The sequence below is a fragment of the Pipistrellus kuhlii genome, unplaced genomic scaffold (assembly GCF_014108245.1).
Source record: "Pipistrellus kuhlii isolate mPipKuh1 unplaced genomic scaffold, mPipKuh1.p scaffold_m20_p_26, whole genome shotgun sequence".
NCBI lineage: Eukaryota > Metazoa > Chordata > Mammalia > Chiroptera > Vespertilionidae > Pipistrellus > Pipistrellus kuhlii.
Window position 1 is genome coordinate 3,594,993 of NW_023425525.1, and position 14,839 is coordinate 3,609,831.

General features: G+C 48.9%; 1 protein-coding gene across 3 annotated transcripts in view; it reads right to left on the reverse strand.

The window, feature by feature from the left end:
• Window positions 1-14,839, reverse strand: part of ELMO1 (engulfment and cell motility 1) — a 274,563-nt gene that overhangs the window by 62,902 nt on the left and 196,822 nt on the right. The window contains exon 1 of one of the 3 annotated variants that reach the window (XM_045587194.1): window positions 11,464-11,682. The exons of the other annotated variants lie outside the window; for them this stretch is intronic. The gene's annotated coding sequence lies outside the window, so the exon portion shown is untranslated. Of the gene's footprint in view, window positions 1-11,463; window positions 11,683-14,839 lie in introns of those variants that run through there. 3 annotated transcript variants of the gene reach the window in all.

Here is a 14,839-nt window from a genome sequence, read left to right on the forward strand (position 1 = left end):
CCCCTCACTGCCACTCTAGCTGGGAAGGAAGGACCAACAAGAGCCCTGGCACTCAGGAAAGTGATACTGCGAAGAGAGCGAAGCTTGGTGTTATTTACCCACCAGATCTGCTCTTCGCGCTGTGCTTGGTCCGCTGTGCATGGCTTCTGTGACGAGCTGTGTTTGTCCAAAGGCTAATTATTCGAAGGGTAAAAAGATCAGTGAGTTTATCCATGGTTTCAAGTGACAGATGAAATCTGACTGCCCGCTGGCACCAGAGCGGGTGCCTTTCTTTTTTTTTTTTTTTTAAGGATTAGTAAAGCATGCTAGCTATTCTCAAATATTAGTCTTTCCAAGAATAAGACAGAATAAAGAAAAAGACAATCAGACATTTTAACCTCCTCCCCTTCAAACACGTAAATGGTCATTTCATAAATAACACTTCCGGAACTCGAAGGGAGCATGTACATAGCCTTGCCAGGCGACCTGTGGGTCTGGGGTGGTCTTGGGCAGAGGTCAGTACAATGAGCCCTTCTCACTGTTGAGCATTTTGTATGTGCCAAGCACAAGGGTTTACATGTTAATTCAGTTGGTCCTCACATTAAACCTGACAAGGGAGGTCCTCTCATCCTTCCATGTAACAAGTGAGGCCATTCAGGCCACCCGGTCACACAGCTAGTGGGTCTCACCCCTCCAAGAGCTACTGGCTCCAGTGCTTTTGATCGTCACTGCTCTCCCGAACCCCTCTAAGGGGAAGGAGGGAGACCAGGGGCCAGGACGAAGCATCCCTGGTTCCAGTCCTAAGTCTTTAGATGCACCTCTCACACTTGTCCTCGGATGGGCTGTGCCATACAGTAACTTCAGAACCACTGGGCTCTGGACAGCACATAAACTCCCTGGACTTGTGGATGGCTGCCTTTTCCCTGTGTCTCCTCACAATGCATGAGTGCATGTCTAGCTCTGTGTTCATCAGATACCAGTTCAGACTGGATTAGGGCCCATTCTGACCACCTCACTTTAAGCTGATTGCCTCTGTAAAGGTGCTGCCTCCTGCTGATGGTTAAGATTAGCATCTCTCTTTCTGGGGCAGACATTTTTCGACCCACACCTGGCATCGTGGTGACAAGGCAGGTGCACCCCTCCTCCACCTGTCGGTGCACCCGGCTGGTGAAGAGGGAGCACAGCGCAGGCTCCATCCCTCTGCAGCTCATCTCGAGAAGCCCTGCTGCTCCTCTGACCCCACAGCTGGCTGAGGGTGGAAGGGCCAACGTAGTGAAGCATGAGGGCTTTTCTGATCTGTAGACAGAACCAGACATGCAGGAAACCACTCTTTGACAAGGTCCTGGGAAGAGTCCCATGTTTCCATCAGCTGCCCCACGAGGTTGTGGGAGAAGAGCTTGAGTGAGGGCTGAAGAACTCGCATGGGCTTGATGGACTCCACGAGAAAGAAGCTCCTGTCCATCACAGGATGCCCTTGAGCTACAGAGGCCACATCCCTGATCCTGATTTCTAGGGCTATGGGCTCCTAACTCATTATTTGTTTTTTAAAAATCTATGTACTCCCCAGACATTTTTAAGTCAACCATTGAAATTTTTTTATCAGAGTTAAAACAGTAGCAAATAATATAATGTTCAGTGTATTATAATATTCATATTTTAGAAATAAAGCTGTGACATTACTTTCAAATGTATCTTTAACTATGCATACATAGTGATTGGATACCCATAATTACTCACTTTAAAATATATGAATAAGCTCTTCTTAAACAGTTGGAAATTTTACATCATCATTTCTAGGCTGCAGACTTTTTATGTAAAGATGAAATGTTATTTTAGGCTTTCCAAGCAGTCCCTGTCCTAGCTACCCAGCAAGGCCATTGTAGAGGAAAGCGGTCATAGAGAGTGCACAGGCGAGGGGGCGTGGCCATGTTCCAGGAAGATTTTACTTATGAGAATAGGCAGTGGTTGGATTTGACATGTGGGCCATTGTTTGCTAACTCCTCTCCTGGGCCCAGATTCCCATTCTACTTCCCATGTTCCCCACTCTGTCCAGATTCTACTCTTACAGATTCTATGTTTAACAGTCAACTAGTAATCATACTGCTCTACTTCTCTGAAACAATATATATACTAAAATCTAATTTAAAATATATTTCCTGTGAACAGAAGGCTGAAACAAAAACATTCCTCTTGATTGAGTTTAACAACACAATTAAAACAAATACCATACAAGTGCTGATGACTTTTAAACCCAAGAGGAAGATTCATTGGGAATGCACCTCCTAATGAGATGGGAACAAGTGTGGAGGTGAGTGCACACATAAATTAGTGAATATTATATGAATAACTGTGGCTCGTTGGAAATTCATTTTTAGCGAAGTCTCTATTCTGAGTAATTGCAACTTTTAGGCTAACGATTGCCTGAAAAGTAAACCTCTGCAAAGGGGAATCCTAGGTGTTCACAGATTATCTGAGTTGCCAGACAACCGAGGCCTAGCACTGAGGCGGGGCAGGCGTTTGGCCAAAACTGGCTGTGGAATAAACTGAGAGAGCAAGGAAAGGTGACTGTGGCTCCCTGCTAACAGAGTCATTGCAAGTCAGTCACCTTCTCTCAACCCCTGTTCCCCCACCTCTAAAAAGGTAACTAGTCCCTTCCTTCCCTGCCCATGAACCACCGAGACAAGAGGTAGGTCCCACAGACAGCCACCCCAGGGACCCAAGCTGTCACCACATGAAATCAATTTGCCATCCCAGGACTTGGGTTTCTTTAAGGTCCAGGATGCAAGGGGGGTTCAGTAGATAACCAGACGTCACAAAGGAATAAATCAGACTCCTCCTCTCTTGATGGAATACGTGATTCAGAGGTGTGAAGTGCATAGCTTAGGGGACAGGCCAGGGAAGAAAGCGACCAACCGGTGGCTGGGAATCTGCCAATGGAAGAACCAAAAATATGCATGTTTTCCAAAGCAAAGAAGAAGAAAGACCAGTCTGGGGCAGGATGGGGAAGGCATGGCTATCCAGAGAGATTTATGGGCCATCTGCGGGGACCATTATTTATGGCAGGTCACACAGCCTTCCAAAGGCAGCGAGGCATCTGTTTGCCTAGAAGCACAATATTGTTGATCTTAACCCGCTTCCAAAACCAGGAGAGTGTATATCGCCATCCCGGAGCTGCTGCCATTCTGGCTTCAGAAACATGTTTCCAATTATTCTTCCTCGATAAGCAAGGCTGGGTTGCTGGGAGATACTCAATTTTTAAAAATACAATTTTATTCATTTCAGAGAGGAAGGGAGAAGGAGAGAGATAAACACTTTAAGGATAAGAGAGGATTACTGACTGGCTGCCTCCTCCATGCCCCCTACTGGAGACCAAGCTTGAAACATGGGCATGTGTCCTGACTGGGAATCGAACCATGACCTCCTGGTTCATAGGTTAATGCTCAACCCTGAACTATACCAGCTGGGTGGGAGATACTAAATTTAAAATAACAATAGTAATACCTTATGTCATCCAAAAAGCACATGGGGTATATGAATTCATTTGTTCTGTAAACATGTCTATGTGCCAGATGGAGTAGACAGTATTTATATTTTATCCATGAGAAAAAGTACTTAAATTGAAGAAGTATCATGTGACAAGTCCTACATCATAGCTAAGCTGGGACTCTGCCCCAGGCTCTTGGTTCTGGGTGCAGGGCTCCCTCTCCCTGGGTGCTAACAGGCTGCACAGTCTCCGAGGATGGGGAGAGTGAGCTGGGAGCAGAGAGCATGTGCCCTCCTGGCACTCCAGTTGCCCCAGTAGAGAACCATCCGCAGCCAAAGAGATATGAAAAGTAAATGGCTTCCGCCCAAGGAATGTAGTCCCACCGTTTTATCCTTGCATAGCACGTGGTGTGTACTAATCACTCACGTAGACATCACTCTAATTTAATTTTCATTCGTCAACTGCCCTGTGAGGAACACACCATTTCTTCCATTTCTACCGATGAGGAAACTAAGGTTCAGAGAGGGTAAGGAGGCATCTACTTAGTACTCGGGAGATTTGAGGGAGGCCAGAGGGGTGCCCATAATGTGGCCTTTGCAAACTTTCTTGGACCTACTTTGCAAGGATGGCTAAACCTGGCTCCTGGAATCTAGAATAGGGAGGGGCTTTTGCTCCTAGACCCTCCACCACCCTCTAAAGCTGGAAGGGTAATACCTGCAGAGCCCAAGACTTGACCTTGACTAGTCTAGGTCTGGGGGCAGCAGGAGGACTGGTGGCTCTCAGACCAGTTCCTGGTTTGGTAAAGTTCCTGGGATACAGGCTTCACACTCCTGGCCCATTGGGCACCAGTGGGCTCCATCTCCCCTGTGGGGCCTGGGGCCTGGCTGGCTCGAGTTAGAAATGACTTGACCCCAGAGGCCCTGACTTGGCTGCCAGTCTGACAGCCCGAGCTCCATTAGCAGGTGGCTGCCTCCTTCCAACCAGGCAAGTGGAGGATGTTAGAGCTGGCCCAGATGCTATCTCAAATGCTCAGCTATAATTCCGAGGAAGTCGGCACGAAACGTTACTTCATTATGCTTCCAGGTCTGGGAACGGTGCCAGGGAGCTGCTCTCCTTGACAGGTCTCTCATCACTTGCAGCTCAAAGGAAAAGAGAAGTGAGCTCCCAAGTGCCAGGCTGCAGCCGCCTTGTCAGATGGCAACACCTCCACGGAGCAGCTGAGCGAGAGGTGAGTAAAGAGCTTGCGTTCCCTTATCCGGAAACCCTGAAGACTGATGAGTGTTCCCTCTGTGTGCCTTTCAGCGTCTGCACAAGGCATGCAGCTAGGAAAGGACACCAGGCAGGGATGAAGATCAGTGTCAGCGGCAAGCCAGAGCTGATAGCCCGGCAGTGGCTGACTTACTGCTGCTTTAAGAAGGCTCCAAGGCTCTTTCTGGGAACAGTGTAAAAGACTGCTCTGATCACTGGAACACAGGCCCTAGAGAACAGACTGCTCAGAAGCTTGACACAGCTATGACCTTGCAAGTCACTGAGTCTGAACCCCTCTTTACCCACGTGGAGATGCCGAGAAGCACCAAGGTTGGTGATTTGCAAAACTGAGTTACTGAACTAGATATAACAGCCCAAGGCCTTGGACTCCAGACTCCTGCTCTGTTGATTACAAATGCTTTCCAAATCCTTCATTTCTAGATCACAGGTTGTTTTAAATCAGCTAGCAAATGAGAGGACTTCAAAATCCGGTGATAATGCAAAAACAATCATGGCAATGATCACTTCTCTTATGGAAGGCACAGCTATTCCTCTGTACTCTCTGGAACTCCACCCATGTCTGCATGTATGAGCCCTTGGCTTGGCCACATATCAGCAGATTCACAAAGTCGGTCGTCCACCTTACTCCTCCAGTGCTGCCAAAGATTTAATCTATTTGGTCTGCCGGTGTTGCTTCAGGAAAAGAGATTAAATCATACCAGGAAAAAAAAGTTGCAAGATTAGAAAAGAAGTTGCAAGGACCCACCTAATGTAACCCATCAAACGCTTCTTGAGTGCTTAGGTGCACGGGGTTAAAGTCCTTGGGAATTCTGACCATCACGCCGGAAATGAGTAGGGTTGGACCAGAAGCCAGACCTGGTGTTAGAGATGGCATTGAACTGTATGGATTTTTTTCCTTTCTCAATGTTCTGTGGAATTTCTCAAAGAGTTTTTTATTAACATAAGGTTTAGGAGGATCAAGCTTTTATAGTGAGCTTTATTCATCCATTTACAAATTAGACTGAAATGATTGATGTTTTGACTCCTTTAAGGGGCTGTGACCGGAAGCCTTTCAGAAGACTTTGCAGTACAATTTTGGTCTAGTTTTTGGTGGGGTTAATTACATTTTCATGTTTGGCTTTATTTAAAAAAAATAAACAAACATTTGGGGAAGTGGGAAATAGGATGATATCTGATACTGAAGGAAAGAATTTTAAGACCAAATTAACTGGAAAAGCTACTTAGTAAACACAATTTGCAGAACTGAGTAAGGTGGCAGCAATTAAATCATCCCGTAGCCTCAATTTATACTTGTCTTCCTAAAGAATCACCTGTTTGCAGCAGAACTATTCATTTCAGTCATGGTTTGCTTAGCTTGGTGTTAAAATCGAGCCCACGTTCCCTGAACATACTGAGTTGAGACAGGTGGACCCAAAGTGCAGGGAGTGGCAGGGCCAAGACATCTGGGGATTAAACAATGCCACAGGTGGTGACTACTGACTTTCTATTACAGGAAATGGCCCGCCTCTTCATCTCCCCAGGCCAAGCAGTGCACTGGAGAAACCAAGACTGTCTTCCATGCTGTGTCTGCCAGATACAATGGTGAAAGGCAAAGGAAAACACGCGTATGAGGACAGATGTCTGTTCTCTCTTTTCCTGGAGTACGCCTTCCGGGCACCTCCCAGAGGTGGAGGAGATGCAGGCACCTGGTGTGACATGAAGGGACAGAAGCACCGGGCCTGGTGTGTGAGGGGAGTTCTTTGAAAGTCCAGCACAGCACTGCACAAGACAGCCACTGACCACATGTGGCCATGGAAACTGACACGTGTGGCCAGTGGAATGGAGCCATTCAATTTTAAACTTCATTTAACTTTAGATCGTTTAAATTTAAAGCCTGTTACCCACGTCAGTTACTGGGAATTTTTTTTAATATGTTCAGGACAACTTGAGTATATGAGTCTACTCTGTTAACAGCACGTTTTATGAAATCTAAATACAGATTTCCTGTGAAACTCAGGATCCAAATGAAGTTGTGCATGTCAGAGCTCAAAGACTCAACATGAGAAACTGAATATCAATATTTTGCTAATAATTTTGTAGTTGAGAATTGAAATACTATCTTAGACTTACAGGGTTAAATAATACATATTATTAAAGTTAACTGATCTGTTTCTTTTTTAACTTCATTAATGTGACTGCTAAAAACACTGGAATTGCATACATAACTTGTGTTCTCTTTCCAGACAGTGTTGGTGTAGAAAGACATTCGCCATATTGCCCCGGTAGGACAGTATCCTATCCTTCAAATAGTTATTGAAAATTGTCTTCTACACATACCCAGAGTAATAATAGGAATTACTTTTTATTGGGTGAGCATAGCAATGAGCCATGTTTTAAAACCTACCCACTAGGCTCCCCTGGTTCCATTACCATCTAGTAATGGAATCTTCCTATAGGCTGTGTCTTCCCTTCTTTATATGTGAAATTGGACTTTTTTTTTATCCTCACCTGAGGATATTTTTTTCATTGATTTTTTTTTTTTTTTTTTAGAGAGAGTGAAAGGGAGGGGAGAGAGAGAGAGAGAGAGAGAGAGAGAGAGAGAGAGAGAGAGAGAGAGAGAGAAACATTGATGTGAGAGAGACACATGGATTGGTTGCCTCCCACACACACCCTGAGCACCTGAGCAGGGCCAGGGATTGAGACTGCAACCTCTTTCTGAGCTGGACACTCCTGTTCACAAGTTCAGAGTCCAGAAAGCATGGTAGCCCTGGCGATTCCCACAGCCACCGGAGGTCATGCAATCCCCAAACCAGCTGCCCTGCTGCTCCTGGCCCTTCAGACCCCCACCAATGCTATGGAAACTGCAAACCATTCCTGGCAAATGCAAGCAAAGGGCAGCCCTGGAACTGGTGGCCTTCCACCTCTCACAGATGGCCTGGGAGGCGCTGGCCTTGTGCACACACTGACCAGTTCATACCAGTCAAATGAATGCTCTGCAGAATTGGATGGTGTGTCACACAGGAACACGGGTGAACACAGGCACAGTCCGGCGAGTTTTTACTTGGTTCACACTTCTCTTCCTAAGTGACGTTATTAATAATTCACCCAACCCGCCCACCGTTCCTCTGTAATTTGACTTGTTGCAATGACTGTTGAATTTATCTCCCTGTGGCCTGACTCCATCCGCCAGACCGAGAGCCGAGGAGACCCTTTTCCCCCACTCCCATCCCCTCTCCCACGGTCAGCAAACAAACCTGTCAACATGTGCAAACAGCAAGTGCCGCTAGTCCCCAGCTGGACAAACACGAGCAGCTCCTTCCTACTTGGTGACTCCATTTCCTCATCTAGAAACTAGGCAGACCCAGAGTCCTGCTGGGGCTCTTGCAGAGATTTGGTGAGTTATTACAGCTACCTGAAACACAGAGATGGTGCCTGGGACACAGTGAATGCTCAAGGCAGGTCAGCTGTTCCTGTAGTGACCGGTTTTATTCCAGCTGCTGGGAGAAGAAAGGAATTCTGTTTTTCTAATGCTCAGTGCTGAATTTTAGCAACTGGATTCAACTTCCTGATCTTCACCTTGCCTTAGGGTGGTCAGCTCTGGTGGTCACTGAAAACTAAGAGGATTCATTTTTCTTCAGCTTTACATTTACTTTCTATGTCCCACATCCTGCAAATGCCAGGAGGAGGCTGGGGAGAAGCCCTCTCTCAGAACAAACAGTAGTTAATCTGTTTTTTGAAAGAAATTCCCTTTTATTTTTATTGAATTTATTGGGTGACAATGGTTAATAAAATTATATAGGTTTCAGGTGCAATTCTGTAATACATTATCTATATATCGTATTGTGTGTTCATCACCTCAAGTCAAGACTCCTTCCAGCACCATCTATCCCCATACCCTCTCTTACCTCCCCCATCCTTTTTCCTCTGGCAATAACCATACTGTGGTCTATGTCTATGAGGCTTTTCTTTTTCTTTTTTTTCTTAATCCCTTCACCTTTCTCACACAGCCCTCCAACTCCCCTCCTCTCTGACAGCTGTCAGTCTGCTCTCTGTATCTATGAGTCTGTTCCTATTTTGTTTATTAGTTTATCTTGTCCATTAGATTCCACCTATAAGTGAGATCATATGGTACTTGTCTTTCTTGGTCTGGCTTTTTAATTTCATGAGCATAATGCTCTGCAGGCACATCTATGATGCTGCAAAAGGCAAGATTTCTTTTTCTTTTTTTTTCTTGCCCAGTAGTATTCCATCATGCAAATGTACCAATTATCCACCCATCTACCGATGGGCACTTGGGCTGCTCCCAGACCTTGGCTATTGGACATAAGGCTGCAATGAACATAGGGGTGCTAATCATCAGAGAGATGCAAATGAAAACCACACTGAGGTACCACCTCGCACCTGTCAGAATGCTGTCATCAACAAATCAACAAACAAGTGCTGGTGAGGATGCGGAGAAAAGGGAACCTTCCCGCACTGCTGGTGGGAATGCCGACTGGGGCAGCCACTGTGGAAGACAATATGGAGCTGCCTCAAAAAAATTGAAGAGGAAAGAACATTTTCAAGTCCCATAAGTCTGTTTTCACCAATCCTTGCAGCTCAGGAGTGGGGAAACCACCAGGTGCCAGGCATTTCCAGGTTACCCTGATTCCAGCCCAGGGGGGCATGGCCAGGGCCTGGCTCAGGTGGTGCATGGACACGGGGCTGGGAGGATTCACGGGCCCCTCGACAAGACGAAATGATGAACCTGAGGGTATAACAAAGTCATGGTTGCCCTCCTGGGACAGAGATCCCACTTGACCTTGCGATGGGCTATCCTCAAAGTGTCATGTGATTCTGCGTAACTGCATTTCCCACCTTTCAAATTCTTACACTGCCGTGATCCAAAACAGGTTCATAATCACTCGTAATTTCCCCCCACAGTTTTACTGCTTCCATAAAAGGCTGTTTCTTGTCTCCTTCTTGCCAACAGGTGCCAGTCCTTCGCTCATGAAAAGGGACACCGCCGGGAGAGGAGAGGGCACAGAGGATGTAGGGACATTCTGATGAGGTGACTGTCCCTGAAGGCACTCCCGCCAGCGCCAGACCCCTTCGCTTGCGCCCGCACAGAGGTGTGCTGAGGGGAGGCACGCAGGGAGCACTGGCCTGCACACCCGCGGACAGGCGGGTGGGCTTCTCTGTTCGCACAGCGTCTGGAGGCCCTGGGCGGCAGAGGGCGGCCTGCCTCTCAGACGGGCCCACCGCTGACAATCAGGTCCCTGCCCTGGCCCAGGGTGAAGGCTCCCCTGTGCTGGGTGCTGTCACCCACAGTCAGGGAACGCTCCCCTCTCCTGAGACACCAGCCCACTTCCTCGCTGGTCACAGACTAGTCTCTCCGGAGCCCCTTTTCCCAGCTGAACCTCTCTACCCTTCTGTCTCTGTGCCCACTCCTCCGGGTCCTGCTGGGGAGCAGCCAATTCCACCCAGGACCACACCAAGACCCGCACCCTCTCTGTCCGGAGGACGCTGTTCCAAAGGCATGCCAGCAGAACGCCCTGTGCAGCTATTTCACAGGCGTTTATTTATAAACAGGATGAAAATGATTCCTTCTCTTTTCCTCTCTGTTATTTGAACCCAAGTGGGCTGTAAATAGAAGACACGGAGTCCTGGCACAAAAGATGGGAAAGCACATTAAAAAGGGGGGAGGGGGGGAGGGCCAGCAGGGAGGCCGCCTCCGAACCGGCAGGCAGACCCTGAGAGAGGCTCCTGGCAGAGGGAGATCCAGGCTCAGCCCCCCTCCCTGGAGCCCGATGAAGGCGCTGCCTCCCTCTCCCCCGCTGTCCCCCGCTGGCCTGGCTGAGGCTCCTGGCTGTGCTGAGCTCTGTCTGGACCCCTCTGTTTCTAAGTTTGCAGCCAGAAGGGTCCCCGAAGGCAGAGTTTCTCCTTCCACACGCTACCCCTCCGCTGCCTGTTTACAACACAGATGTCTGATTCTTCCTGCTTCTCCCCAACAAAATTAAAAATCTCATCCCCCCTGTCAGAAAACCAACCCCCAGGGAGCGGAGCGATGGCTCGGAGCACCCATCCTCCTGGCAGGGACGCATCACCGAATATAACTTTGCAAAGCCTGCTTCTCAGAGGTTAAAAGGCTGCAAAACAGAGTCATCTCAAAGCGTGATTTTTTGCAGCTAAGATCTATCTGAATGCACAACTCATCTTTGCAATTCTTGTTTTTTAAAGAGAGAGAACATCTTCCAATCTGAGACTGGTTTCGTGAGAAAGAAAGGGGCACCCCCGCGCTCCGCTCACACTTCCCCGCTTCCCCGCCGGAGCAGCCTGCGTGCAGACGAGCTGCCGCTGCAGCTGGCGGAGCTCCGGGCCATTGTGACAGCGGCTCCCCACCACGCCAGCCCCAGCCCCGCGCAGCCCGCTCCCCTCTGTGCCCGCACCTTCCTCTCCCCCCTGCGATGACTCTTATTAGCCTGGCTCTAAGGCATCCTCTTTGCCATGGATCAATGCCCAAGGAGAGAAAGCGGAGCGCCCCTCCTCACACTGACCCTAACAGACGACCGATGTCCGAGTGGCATGCACGGTCACCCCCCAGCCATGCATGCAGCCTGTGCAACACAGCAGCGCCTGCACCCCGGGACCCCAGCACGCCTGCCCGCTCCGTGGGCTGGCTCCAGTTCAAGTCTTCTCGGCAGACAATAGGACACAGCTACGCTGGAGCCCGATCGCCAGCGGGCAGCTGTGGGAGACAGCGGTGTACTCACCAAGCCCCCGTGAGCGCATCTTCCCAACTACAAACACTGCTGCGGAGCGGCTGCCTCCGGCCGGTGACTCACAGCCGTCCCCCCGAAGGGCGCCGGGCCGGACCGCCAGATGGCTCCCGAGTCGGCGTGCTGGTGGAACAGGTTTCCAGATGAGCCATGTGAATGGAGACCCGCCGCACACCTTTGGGTGGCACCCACTCCGGTCCAGGAGGACAGCACGGGGCTTTGCTTATGTTTATGGGGCTGGAGCCCGGGGGTGCTCCGATTGGCGGGGAGGGCGGCGAGATCGGCCAATCAAAGGCGGCCTCCATCCCAGGGAAACTCCTGCTCATTTAGGGAACATCTTCAGAGATCGGCCTCTTTTCGAGGAAGAGCTTTTAGAGTCTCACAAGAGAAAGATGTAACTTCGCTTCAGTGTGCATGCCTGATGCCTTTCACTAATAACCAGACAGGCCCTCCTCCTGCTATGCCTCCAGACCCTCACTTTTCCTGATAAGGAACTAAAAGAGGAAAAAAAGAGGAAGAAGGAAAAGAAAGCTGGCGATGGGCTGGTGACTGTTCATATTCATCAGCCTCCACCTTGTTGGGAGAGAGGAGGGGAGAGCGCTGGGGCTCAATAATTACTGATTCCGTTGCCATGGAAACAGACTGGCTGCAGCGAGTTGGATTCGTGTAGAGCATCTGCTGCCAGACCCATAATCAACTGCAATCTCATCTCTCCCCCTCCCTACTTTTGTTTGATTGTGAGTTTGCTTTTTCCCTCCTTCTCTTTGTGTGCAGTTTTTGTCCAAAGACACCACATAACCGCCTCGCTGTGTACACACAGCACATGCAAGCCTGTGCGCCCGTGTGCCCAGAAATGCGTGCACGCAAGAGTGCCTCCCAGCAGGGTGCCCCCGGAGGATCCACACTCTGATTCCTCCTCGGGATATAAATGAACAACCCTTCCCATGCCTGCACTCCTGCTTAAAACGCATTGTAAGTTCGCCTAAAAAGGGGCGGGTGCCTTTTAATATACGTGGCATCTCACAGCCCTGAGAGCCCCGAATAAAAGTTTGCAATGGCGTTTCTCAGAGGGCTGCCGTGGCTCCTGGCGCATCTTTAGAATGAAGCCATTACACCAGCAAGTTTGTGGAAGATTTGCAAGCACAGTCTCCAGGCGCATCTTGTTCTCTGTGTGAGCATTTCACCAAGGCGCCCTGACCCCTGGGGACCTTCCTCAGATATAGGCAGCCCTCAGACTCCTCCCTGCTGCTTCCAAGTCTCCCGGTTGCATGACCAGAGTTAATGTCACCTAAGACTCTGGATGTGCTGCTCTCTCTCTCCTCATCAGCAGGGGGCACCACTGAGCAAAGAATGGCCGCCTGGCCTGGCCAGAACCAGGAGGGGCTCAGAGGATGGTAAACTCACAGCTGGGCCTGCGGGAAGTCCTCACTTCTGCAGGGATCAAGAATGGCAAGCAGCAAAGCAGGCTGAGCCTCCTCCGCATCTGTTCAAAGCGCGCAAGCAAGCTCTTCAGTCACCTTGCTGTTCTTGACATGCTGACAAGCAAGAGGCTTCGTCTGCATTTGCCGATGGGTCATGTTATATCGAAGCGCTCGGTCTTTGGAGAGTCTTCCTGGGAATTTCCCGTGAGTCCTGGCTAGCGGTGTTGGTACTGAGTTCACAGACAGGCATGCTTTCCCTCCTAGACTGTGCACCAGCTCAGAGATCTGCCGGTGGGCCTCGCCCAAAGGGAAGCCGGCCCCATCTTGGCTGAGGCCTGACCTGCTGTTTGTCCAGCCTCTGAGAACTGGCAGGAAGCACACAGCTAGAGGGCCTGCCCTCCGGAGGCTCAAAACGTATGATGGGTGCGAATCCTCAAGCTTCTGACCACGTGCCAGATGAATGACGTGCCATCTACACGTAAGGAAAGCACAGCATCGGATAGCTGGAAAAACCCCGGAGAAGTCATGACCCCAGGTATCGGAATAAAACTGGGAGAAATCTCGTTCCATTCCGCCCCCACAAGAAGCCTGCGCTCTCGGCTGGCTCTCTCCTGGGCAGACCCTGCTGCTACCACCGATTGTGCATTTTCTTGGGACAGATTCAAGTTAATTGAATTCTCCTCCTTTCCATAAACATGATTTATTAAATGTCTCATTACCAAATCAGAGGTAATTCATACACTTTAATAATACTTCTTAAACAATTTCACAAACCAAAAAAGAATTCTGTTAGATGATTTGTGGTTTGGGATCAGAAAAGATAACCACCACTGCGGAATGATTTCTAAATTGATGTCTAAATTCTCCTTCTTGTGCCTGCAGGTCTGACCTAAAATGAGCATTTATCCTGAGCATCTGAAAGAGGCTGGATGGGGTTCTACTTCCTGGGTCACAGAGAGGGGGCACGAAGAGAAAATCCTTCCATTTTCCAACCCGGGTCCCAATCAGATCACTTCCGCTCTGGGAAACCTTTCGTCAGGAGGCCAGCTCATCGCTGGCAAGAACGTGATGGTGATGACCCCCTTAGTTTATGACATGACTACATGAGCCCCATCTTTTTGGTTGTTTCATTCTTAAAAGGGAGATGACTGGCCTCAAGAAAAGCCCAAACACGTGGTGTGTGTAAGGCAGATGGCTCACCTCCAGCTACATCTTAGCCTTCTTAAGGCACCCCCTGGCCGCCTCCCCCCAGCCATATGTGCCCAAGCGGGTTGGACTGGCAGACCTCACTTCTGCCCGTCTAACACAAACAGGCCGTATCTCCCAGGGGTGTGAGGGCAGAAGTAGAAACTGCATCCTAATAGGTCAGAGTGTGGGGACTATTGGCTCCACCCAATGGCTTCATTTATTCAAGAGACAATGGAGAGATATTTTCTAGTCAGTGGGGCTGAACAGGGTATAGTTATTTTTTTAAAATACATTTTTATTGATTTCAGAGAGGAAGGGAGAGGGAGAGAAAGGAACATCAATGATGAGACAGAATCATTGATTGGCTGCTGCCTGCATGCCCCCTACTGGGGTTGGAGCCTGCAACCCAGGCATGTGCGCTGACCAGGAATCGAACAGAGTCCTTCTTCACAGGTCGACACTCAATCACTGAGCCACACTGACTGGGCTATATTATTATTATTATTATTATTATTATTATTTACATTGTGCATTTAAAACTAGAACATGTGCAAAACCTCACCTAAATATGGTCAAGATAACTTCTACATACCTTTTTATCTCCAAGGGGAAGTCATTATTATAATATTTTGTAGAAAAATCCCCATCCACATACAGCTGCTTCTGTTTTTCTCACCCTTGTGAGATGATCAGAAGCAGAACTTACAAAGTCTGTTACAACATCACTTTACCTGGAGGTCCCAGGAGGCTAGGCGCTGTGT